An 8,647-nucleotide genomic window follows, 5' to 3' on the forward strand; every position below is an offset into this window, starting at 1 on the left:
GACATACAGCAGATTTTTGGTAAAACAGTCCATAGGTCCTGGAATCACAGCCTCTTGCTGAAAGTGGCTGATAGGTGCATCCAGTCCCATGATGGCAAGGTGCTGACACCAGCACCAAATTCGGCAGTGGCAAATCCAATCTCTACCAACGGCAGTGAGCATAAATGCTTTTTAGAGTAACTTTGGCACCAGCACTGGGGACCTGTTCTAGATTACCATCAGTGCTGCTATGGATGTCTGGAATTTCTTCCATGGTTTTTCCTTTCCAGGCTCCCTACTACTAAGATCCATGTTGGAGTCCATAGCTATTAGCTCTAGAAAACACTTTTTTACAGTGTTAACACTGCAGCTCATTTTTTGGTTCTTTTCCACAGCACGAACCTGGATTTAGCCAGCTTCCTTTAGTGGTTGTATCATTTGCATTTACCTTCAAGGTGCGGAGTGAAGCCAGAAAAGCACAATGAGTTCTTCCTTCATTAAGGAAAGACAGGGAATGACTTCAGGTACCACCAACAACTGAAGTCATCACATTTAATTATTGTAATTTGTTCACATATCACATTTTTATTGGCTGGCCAATGTCCTAGTTGCATTGAAAACTCTCCTTCCACCAAATACAAAGGATATCTTTTTTTTTCCCCCATGTATTTGTTTAATAGGAAATTCTTCATTTTATTTAGTCCCAAAGGATTCCCCTGTGGGATGTCCTCTGGTTAGATAGGAAGCCAAAAACACAAATTGTGTTCATAGTATGGGGCAGTAAAATCACTTCAAATCCACAAAATGTTTTTTGTTTAGAAAGTGGCTAAATGTGTTTCATTGTCAGGCATCAGGCCCCATTATGCTGGAAATGCCCAGGGTTCTCGTTCTTTCCCCTCCATGCCCTAAGCTGACATTGACTGAAATCCTTCCATTAGAGGAGTTTATAACAAGCAGAATTAGGTTGTTGCTTTTAGTTCAAACACATAGCCCTTCATTTCCTCTAATTTTATACAATGTAAATAAATACTCAGTGGGGCTTGGAGGCTACTGGAAAGCACTGAATGCTGATCATGTGTTCTAAATAAGGCACTCCCAAAAAAAGCAATGCCTTTAGGCTGGGGAAGGTAATTGTCAGTTGTTGAGGAGAGAGGTCGAGGGGTGCAAGTGGGCTTTTTCCTGTATTTGTCCGAGAGGATAAACAGCGGGGAAGAAATGCTCTGCTAAAATAAAGCAAAGCAAAAGTATGAGGAAAATAGATGACTCCCCTGTTAGGTGGCAGAAGGTTTACTTAAACTGAACTGCTCTGTAAGACCGACGGTCTTTGCTCAACAAGAGGGGATACTTTTCTCTTATGGAACTCCTGCTTTTTCCTGGAGTCACAGCCTCCCAAGAGTAGGGAAAAGAAAAAAAATGGTTTTATTTGTTGCTAACAGCAACTTTGAAGGTGTTGAAAAGGGAGCTCAGAACCTCACGGTTTCTGTCCTCCAGGATTAAACCTGTTCCCTTCACTACTAGGTAGATTTTTCACTATTGGCCTGTAAAACCGTACTAGCAAGAAAAAGTAGTTAAAATGTCTTATTTGCAACAGTCTTAATAATTAAGTGGTATTAGAATAATGAAGATTTTGTCACCGCTCAGCCTCTAGTCCAGGAAACAGATGTGTTTCCAGTTGGAGCCTCAGACCTGAAAGTCTCCCTTTTTCCACATGGCTGGTTCAGACACCAAGACTTCAGAGCATAGAATATATATCAGTTTCATTCAGTTTTGCCCCTCTAGCTGAAGGGAAATTTAAAAGCAAACACCACCCCAGAATTTATAGAGAATTTATTTGCAGAAATATTTTGCCAATCACAAATAATATTTTCCCCCATATACTCAAGCTGGCAAAAACAAGCTCGAAAACATTAAATAAATTCATGATGTCAATCTATGGGAAGGTTAACTCAACAGAATAGTGTCTCTATTCTATTCCCATTTGTTTTCTAAATTGTTTAATTCAAGGCACAGCCTTCCTTTAATTTTAGTTTTTTTGGCTAGCTTTAAGAATTTTAAAGAGATCGTAACGATCTTTAAATCACAGATAACTGAACCTATAGAACACAAACTCTGGTCTCTTCATAATGTCATCTCCTGCCAGCTCTCTGTCGGGAATGATTTTCAGTCAATTTGATCTTCAATAAATAATAGGCTAGGTAAACAGGTGAACTCACAGTAGGCAGACTAATCCTCTCACCCCTTCCCTAATGCAGATGTCTCCCAGGGCCAGCAGGAGGGACCGTTATGAGATTGGCAGGCCATACAGCTGTGTCCATTGCACTTTTTCAAGGGCTTAAATAGCCCTCAAGTGTGATTTTATACTCTAAAACATCCTAAAATATGACCACATCCTAAATGCATTAAAGATTGTTCCAGGGCCCCTGTGGTTAAATGGAGGAACCAATATCCTTGAGTAGCTCTGCAAATAGGAAAAGAAAACGACATCAAATGTCTAGAAGACTATCATGGTGAAGAAAAGGATATGAGTGTTTTGCTTGGGTTTAAGGAAAGAATAGGAAATCAAATATGTTGCCAATATTTAGGTTAGTTTCTTGCTATGCTTTGGGGCAGAAAGGGGATAATGAATGCAGATCAAAATGAGCCAGAAACTATCTTGCAACACCTTAATTCCTTAGACTGTCTTGAGAAACAAGATGACAGACAAATAAATAGACAGACTCATGCTTGCCTAAAGGCATGCTGTTTGTCAAATTTACACCTAGATTTTTATCTGACAAGAACATATATTGTCCTCAGATTTTCTCTTATTGCAAATTCAACCCTGAGGAGTATTCTCTGTGATTTCCTCGGAGTATCACACTGGAATAACTCTTATTTTTCCCAAATAGCTTTACAAACTCAAGGTTCTGTATCCTGTAGTACTTTATAGCTCCAAAGTTTTCCTGATGGATAGGAGAGATTAATATAAGCAGCTGATCCTTTAAGACAGTTGTAGCTGACTAAAAGTCAGATACAGAAACCTGGTTTTATGAACTCATTCTTTTCTTTATGTGTTCTATTCATATAACTACATTTCATCTCGTTTTCAACTTAACGTCATTATATCCGACATGACTGGCTGTTTCTAATTTGAATTTTACACAACTAATCAGCAAAGCCAGGTAAAACCTATCCTAAAGGAACAAACTAGCTCTGTCTATCTGGGAGACTCGATGGACTGTATGGACTGTCAAAGCCTATAGGACGTCAAACCTTACAGAACAGCTAAATGAAAACAGATGTGTTCAGCCCCTGTTCAGTGCTACCTTCAACAAGAACAAAGCAGGTGTTTGGCTGTTATCAGCTAAGCTCAGAAGTCTAGGCTGTTTTTTTCCTTATCATAGGCTTTCAAACAACGTGCTTGTGGAATAAAATTAAACTCATTCCCACTCAGCACTTGAGAGATTTTGGTCTCACTTTACCTGCCTTTCCACCCCATATTCCTTTCGTGACTTTTCCCCTTTTTGGTTTGAGGCCCAGCAATTTGCTGAGCAAGGTATCCAACCCAGTAATGGGACATAATCCAGTGCAGTGGGTGGTTGGATAGTAGTGGGGAGAAATTTGAACTAGTCATGTCAAAGTAAAATTGCTAAAGTCAGTTATAAAAGCTTTTTTTTTCTTTTTTTTCTTTTTTTTTTTTTTCCATGTGTTGGAATTTGTTCCTTATTTTTCTCAGAAATTCTGAAATCTCGCATGGTTTCATAAGCTTTTACATTTGATTTCACTGATCCAGTGCTGTGAATTGAAACCGTGGTTCATGAAATTCCTTTTGATCTGCCTCCATGGCTATCGTTCAGTATGTACTGTGCAGTACATCTGTACTCCCTGGAATTATTGTGTTAAAATCAAGAAAGCTTCATATCCAGTGGAAAAAGCATTTCTTAATTTCATGACTGCATCCTGAGCTGGAGCTGCTCAGCTCTAAGTTAGTAAAGCTAAAATAACAATAGCAGTAACAATAACAACCCAACATTATATTATGAATTAAGATTGAAATCATCAACCTTCAAAGGACTTCATAAAAAATCCCATTACCTTTAATCTTTCTGTTAGGTTCATAGGACTTTATTTGTTGTGTATTACTGCTGCAGAGTACTGAAATACATCTAAAGGAGTGAGTGTTTAACGAAGCCTAACCTATAACATGCTGCTGGAGATCAATAAATATATTACAGAAGAGTCATGTAACGTTTAAGGAGGATTAAATTGGCAGAAGTATAAAGGAGGTGTTTTAAACCTGAGACACATTGATTTTTACATCAGCTTCACTGAGTATTCACTTAGAAATTTATGAAGAGGTGATAATTTTCTAGTAAGCATTAAAAGACAGTTTAGGAAGCTCTAGGAGCTTTTCTACAAAGAAACAGTTTGTTTCTTTTGCTTTTTAAAAAAAAAAAATAATCTGTTGGCTTCTTCTACATCTTAAATAAAATAACCAAGTCTGTTCCGCAAAAGTAGAACTCTTGACCTCATCTGCAAATGGAAATGATTCTGATCTCATTTACATCATTGTCTCCAGATTGGTTTATTCTGAGACTCCATGACTTGGATTGTCAGCAAGAAAGAGAATGAGAGAAAGGAATACTGGCCTTGGAGCAAATTTCTTCTCATGGTTCACTGAAAGCATCCTCCCCATCTGCTTTCTCTTTTATTCACATATTAGTTACACTATTTCCTGGACCCTGCTTTCACAGTTTCCTTTGCTGTTATGTGGTCAGTATAATGTATTGTAATGAAGCATAGGTAAAAAGAGCCTGCAAACTTGAGCTGGATGAACCTTGCCAAAATTTATCTCCTTGCAAAATTGATATCAGGGAGGTCTGGAGCACAGGTAGGTGGCATCGCGCATGAAGTACATCGTTGGCCACTGTAAATAGAGGAAATGCAAATGACCAACTGAAATGTCATTGCATTTATGTGTGCCTTCTCTGCAGTCAGCACTGGAACAGATAAGAGAACAGTAATTTGTTAACAGATGCTCTACCATGTTAAAAGTAGTTTATTTTGTTTTTCATTATTCCAGCAACGTCTTTTTTCCCTGTTCTTCTATAACCTTTTTCTTCCAGGAAAGTGAAAGACTGTACAGCGTTTCTTAGTTCCTCGCCACAGCAATGAGCATGGACTCAGGCCCATACTGAGCATTTCAAGAGCACGATGACAGTAGTGTCAGCTTTGGTTTCTATATAACTGCAACCCAAGAGCCTGGGATTTGGCTGCGTTGAAACAATCTCCCCCAATATAAATAAATTTGAAAATAGCCAACAGCATCTGAATAATCTCTTAGATATCCATTCTCCTGTATTTTTTCAGTGCTCTTTGTCTCTGTGGTTTCCACAGTTTGCAGTGTGCCTCTTTTCCTTGTTAGACCATAGCCTCTTCCATACAGCTTCTCACTCACTGAACAGTGCAGGGAAACAGGCTGAGATTTTCCATTTCATGAAGGGACAAAGGAGCCCCATCAGACGAGCTTTGGCCATGAAAGTCCTTTCTCACTCTAAGCCAAATCCTCCTTTGTCCCCCGAAACAGGTTTTGGCAGCCAACTGCTGCTTCGCCTGTCTGCCACACACTCTTGGCATCCTCATAGAGCAGTGAGGGCTGCGTGGGGCCGGGCTGCAGCAACCACTGGCATCTCTGGCATTGGAATGACTCTTGAGGATCTCCAAAGTGGCAGGTGCACCTCAGCAGAGCAGCACCGTCAGCAAACCAGGCAAAGCCATTCCTCTTGCACCTTCCCCTTCAGTTTGCCCTTTGGCCTATCTTTGGTTCAGCTCGAGCTCTAGACCTCAGGGTGCACTGTATTCTGCACAGTGAACAAAAGCCATTCCTATGAGCTGTTCATTACCCAACACAAGAGCTCTATGCTCCTTGCATGACTCTGAACCCCCCTGGCGAGCAAATGACTGAACTTTCCACACTCTGAAACCTGGATAAGAAGTGCTGAAAATCTTGCTGGAATAATCAAAGACACCTGTCGCTGTTAGAGCCTATTTTCAAGTCAAAGCACAGCTCTAATAGAGATATACAGGATCATCAGATCTGCTCATAAAACTAAGGTGAGGGTTTCATTTTTCTCCTTACGGACAAAGTGTTCCTATTCACTTTCCTCTCATTCAGAAACAGTTCAACCACTTTGCTGGAAGTATTGAGGAAAACGTTCTTTAAGATGTTAAATAGCCTCTCCCTACCCTCAAGCATTTGCCAGCATTTGCCCCTAAAATGAAAGTGTAGGAGAATTTTGAGGAAATGAAACATTCATGAGATTTAGCCAAAGCTCTACATCCTTCTAAGTCATAAATCGTAGCTGTAGAACAGACTCGCCTCGCCAGATTTGCCTCTTTCTTCGTTTGGATTTGCTGGATCACACTTCACTATTTCTTACTAATTCTTCTACAAGCAGCTAGCACACTCCGTGCATCCTGGTGCTTCAGCTAAAAGCTGTGTTTTACTCTGTTTTGTTTTTTTTTATGAAAGGCTGCCTGAAAATTCCTTCTTTGCAGATCTTGATTTTGAACAGCTCTGATTTGTTGCCATACTGCTTGTTTCTCTCCTGATTTGCTTCATATGCTATTGATTTTCTTCCTCCCCGCTGTAGTAATCTTCTCATCTGACTGCTGCAAGATTTCAGAAGCCTTGCACTGAGGCGTCCTCCTTCCCTTACAGAAGAGTTCAACAATCTCCTCTTTTTTTTTTCCCCTTTTTTTTTTTTCCTTACATCATCCTCATGGCTCACATCCTTTTTCTGCATCTCCCTCCTGATTCATTATGTAACCATGAATCTCTCTTCAAACACAGAACATCTGGGGATGGAGGGAGAGGGGTATAATTACTATAACATGTGGTAAGAAAGGCAGATTATTTTGGTATTATCTTTGCAACTTCCTTATATTTCTCTTGCTTCCCTTTTGGCATTGCAGATGATAGAAAGTAGCTGAGTGAAAAGTTTCCTACCAGAGTTTCTCCAGAGTCTAGAAGGCAGATTCTTGCCAGCATACTGGAGGGCAATACAGAGAGGCCATCAGCAAGGTCATGGTTTGAAAGGCATCAGATGATGCCACAGATAAGTGCTGATATTATGCCATTCCCTGCCACTGGAGTTTGTACTTGAATAAGTGGCCCTGTACTCCATAAAAGTGAGAAGAAGGGAGCAGTATTTCAATGGCATCAGCACCTCACCTGAGAGCCTTTGTGAGACATAGCCCTATACATGGTAATTCTTCAAAACCCCCTTGTCGAAAAGTTACCTACTGTGAGTCTGGTGTTGTTACCCTTGTAATATTTGGGGCATTACAGGATGAAAATCTCAGCCCTCCCTTCTTTGGAGGTGGTCTCGTACATGAATTCCTTCATGCTGAAGCTATGATAATAGGGAGTGTGGATACATTTGATAACAAATATTTACGTTCAGTTTCTTAGCAAAAAGTTGTCCTGTGCAAGAATTCTCACTGCTGACAGCCAGCGTTTTGTGCCAGGAGGATCTCTGAGATGCACCTCCTCAACCACAGCTGTCAACCCAAACTGCCCATTAAATCTGTGTGTGGTGCTGGTGTCCCAAAGCTCTGCATATAACTTGGCAATCAGAGATTGCGTCAAGCACTGTATGAGCAAGAAGGAAAAGATAGCTGTATTCAGCATCGAAATCTGGAGCTTGCAGAGAGTTGTTTGTTCTACATGACATGGTGTTAAGCATGCTGTTGCATTATCTGCATCCACTACGGTTAGAAAGGGATGGTTAGCAGATAGACAGGCATGAATTCCTGATCTCCAGCAGCAACACAAGAAATATTGTTACTCTTGAAGATTAATACTTCAAGAGAAGTAAGCTCTTTGGTCCTATTTTCAGCTTAGAGTAGTGCCAAGTAATCTTGAATGAATGGGGTTTTGCCTTCTGTTGCAACACAAATACACAGAAGTTGTTCCAAAATAAATGCACACAAATTCTTACGGTTTTGTTTTGTCTTTGTTGCCTTTTCTATTTGACAAAGGCAGTTGCAGTAAAACAGTCATTACTCTCCCTCAGAGTCCCATCTTCTTCTCCTGTGGCTCTTGATCCCATTGCAGGGACGACTCATATGTTGAATTTATGAGACTGGAATAATTTTTGGAAGAGCCCACAGTGGTGCCATAAACAGAAGTTCCAGCTGAGGAAGAAACGAGTCTATAAGTGAGCATCTCTTCACAGTTCCCCATGTTAGCAAGGGAAGTGAAGGAGATTGATAGCTTATGAGCATCACTGGCATCTGTGTCTATATCCTCTGTTGTTAAACCTTGGGAACTAACTATAGGGACTGTATTCCATAATACTTAAAGCTCAGTGAATAATTCATACTGAAATTCATGTTAAAGAAGTTGACTGTGTTTCTGTTCATGAATTACACATGAGCACATGTCAATTTTGTAAGTATGCTCGTTATTAGAAAGTATTCTTCAGGTAATTTCTGCAAATACTTTTTGGCTTTCTCTTTGATCTGAACTCAGTTTCTTGTAAGAGTGTAACACTAAAATTTGAACTATTTCCATTTCATGCAGAAATCGAAGTCTTCTGACTTCTATTCAGAAGTTGGTATAACTATGAATCCAAATTTTCAATTAATATTCTGTATAGTTTATTTAGTAATAAGCATTTGGCTG

Source organism: Tympanuchus pallidicinctus, unplaced genomic scaffold (assembly GCF_026119805.1).
Source record: "Tympanuchus pallidicinctus isolate F22 unplaced genomic scaffold, pur_lepc_1.0 scaffold23, whole genome shotgun sequence".
In the NCBI taxonomy this organism is placed as follows: domain Eukaryota; kingdom Metazoa; phylum Chordata; class Aves; order Galliformes; family Phasianidae; genus Tympanuchus; species Tympanuchus pallidicinctus.